The sequence below is a fragment of the Chiloscyllium plagiosum genome, unplaced genomic scaffold (genome assembly GCF_037043375.1).
Source record: "Chiloscyllium plagiosum isolate Xiang-an unplaced genomic scaffold, Cpla_swu_hap1 HiC_scaffold_42, whole genome shotgun sequence".
Lineage (NCBI taxonomy): Eukaryota > Metazoa > Chordata > Chondrichthyes > Orectolobiformes > Hemiscylliidae > Chiloscyllium > Chiloscyllium plagiosum.
This window is the reverse complement of record NW_028270180.1, coordinates 44,935,722-44,938,862: the sequence shown is the minus strand read 5'-3', so window position 1 is coordinate 44,938,862 and position 3,141 is coordinate 44,935,722.

Sequence of the window (3,141 nt, the reverse complement as noted above, 5' to 3'; positions counted from 1 at the left end):
TAGCTGTTAGTAGACAGTCACACATTGTGTTCAGCTTATTTTTCAATGACCTTCTTAGTTTCTGGAGAAGCAGAAACACCAGCTCCCTTGCACTTTCAGCAGTTGATGTTTTCAGAGCTGCAAATGGTCATCAAGTGCCATTAAGTCAATTGAAGCAAACATTTACGTTCAGAATAAAAAAAAAATTAGAAACTTGAATAGGAGTGTCAGGAATTCAAGTCACTGACAGTCAGGCTGGAACATGGAAATAAAGGATGTGACAAACCCATTTCTTCAATACTTTCCACGTGTTGCACAGTCTAGAAAAGCATCAAGTAAAGAGCTTAGGGCAATTAGAGAAGGGCAACTAACTGTCCAATTTCTCCATTGAAGAGCTTTGGATTCTGTTTCTACATACAGGATTGACCTTTCCTCATCAATGGGTATTGGCTCAGCAATTGCAAACATTAATAGAGGCACAGAAAGGTTTGCCACTCTGCTATTGCTCCAATTGATCCTTCAGCTCTTTAGATTTGGCCGTTTCCTTCTTGGGATAGTGACCCAGCAACAGTCCACATCAGCAGCATGCCAACATTAGTGACACCATCATTCACAGCAGCGCTGGGTCCAGCTCTCAGTCCAAGCAGCAGGGCTCCACCACAATTCACAACATTATTACTGCAAATGGCTTGTTTTTAAGAAAAACCACCACAATCTAACTTCTAGAAAAAATACCCACTTGGGAGGCAGAGCCCAGCAGTTTCCGTCATGTGCTAACTATGGCCTGGAATAGCGTATTTGACATTGTTCTCGGATGTATGCAGAAGGAAATATTTACATAACTTCACAGGAATTGCTGGTTCTCCAGCAATAACCTTATTCCAAATACAATATTGATCAGGAATTAAATTGCACTTTGGATCAAACTGACTCTTTAATTTCTTCAGTTGTTCCTGACGGACTATAGGTTTCATTTCCAGCGCAGTTTGGATTGTCGCACTTACCATGCCTTCAATTGGTCATAAAAGACAAATGAAGTTATTTAAATAAGCATTTGGCTCCATCCCACAATTGTGTGCCAGCTGTTTGAAAGACTGAAGATTCTGGATTCAGGACTGCAGCCTGCATTCAGCCGTTTGAGTGAAACTGGTCACACTCCAGATGGGTGACTGCAATAGATGGTGAATTTGTTCTTCAAAACCTTTGTTGCTGGTGATAACGATTAGCGACAGAAAGGGGATATCAAGTTCTTGAATGTATTCATATTCAGAGTTTAGAAACTTCAATAACAAAATGCAAGCAAACTTACAATGAAGTGTCTTTGATGTCCTCTCCTAATACAATATTTTTGAACCAAAATTCTGAAGCCCTAATTCTAATGCAGATAACAGAGAGACAGTAATGCAAATGCTCTTGCCTGGAGTGGTGATCCCTGTGCTGCTGTGTGATGTTTACTGAAAAGTACCCAGAAAGTAATTTCCTTTTTATTTTGTGTACTCTGAATGAAACAAAACATTAATCACATATTGTTTTCAAACTTACTTTTTTCATGATAGATTTTGGAGTGTACAGTTTTCCATCGACCTTATGCTATGGACTGTCAGGTGGTCTGCTAATAGTCAGAAAAGTGCTATTCAGTAATTTTAAGTGTACATCTACATCCACAATAAAATTATCATTATTAACCTGAAACATTGAGTAAGTATTTCAAGCCATGGACAGCTAGTTTTGTAAAACTAGTCCAAGGCACAATTACAGTCGATGGTGATTTATTACCCCAAAACACTCATTGGCTGTTTGCAAGACAAGGTAATGAGGCTGGAGTGTGGGAACAAAGAAAGGGAGATACGATGCAACCAATTCATTTCCTCAATGCTTTATACTTGTTGAAACGTCTCAAAATATCTCAACTAAAGAGCTCCAGGCCCAAATGGAGACGAGGCAACCAATTTTCCATTGTCTCCAATGAGGACCTTTGGTACTGTCTCGACATACAGGGCTGAATTTTCCACGTCAACTGGCTCTTGCCAAGATTCTGATGAGTCAGGCCAAGGGGAGGGGAGTTCAGGAGCAAAGCCCAATCCCTTCTGCACCACTATATTATCTTGTCAGTGGTGGGCCAATGAAGGCACCATTTGAGAGCCGCTCATGACTGTCTATGTTGTGAACAATAGAGCTCCTCAACTCTCACAGTGAGCTTTTGCCTGCAAATCACTTTAGTATAGGGTCAGCAAGACCCATCACAAATGGCAGCAAAGGAAAGGTCGTTGCCCTGCCTTCACTCTGTTATTGCTGTTTGCTCCTGGGATCATGCCATTTCAATAATGGTTTGTGACCAGGCAGAAACTTCTGTATTAGCTACTGTCAGTACCATGCCACCCTTGGCACTGCCAACCATCGCGTTATAATCCAGCTCTCGGTTCAACCAGCATGCTTCACCAGAATTCATAAAATTATGATTGCAAAGGTCTTGTGTAAGAAAGAACACCATCTTCAAACTTCTGGATGTAATACATATTTTGCGGGTTAGGCTGATTGTGGTAACTCGGGCCTGCTACATGGTTCCTGGATGCAGAAGGAAATATCTCCATAACTTCACAGGAACTGCTTGTTCTCCAGGAATTGCCTTGGAGAATATAATATCAAATGAAGCACGAATTACATAAAAGATCAAACATATTTTGTAGTTACTGCAAACAATCCTGGAGAACTATATTTTCCATATCCCAAGCAGTTTGGATTGTCAAACGTACCATGCCTGTAACTGGTCAGGCAAGATAAATTAAATCCTTATGTTAGCATTTGCCTCCAGCTACTATTGAGTGCCAGCTATTGAGTATTATCGATGTGCGGAACGTGGCACAGTGGTGAGCACTGCTGTCTCACAGCGCCAGAGACCCGGGTTCAATTCCCGCCTCATGCGACTGACTGTGTGGAGTTTGCACGTTCTCCCCGTGTCTGCGTGGGTTTCCTCCAGGTGCTCCGGTTTCCTCCCACAGTCCAAAGATGTGCAGGCCAGGTGAATTGGCCATGCTAAATTGCCCGTAGAGTTAGGTTAGGGCTGTGGGTGGGTTGTGCTTCGGTGGGGCGGTGTGGACTTGTTGGGCCGAAGGGCCTGTTTCCACACTGTAAGTAATCTAATCTAATCCGGCTGCTTGAATG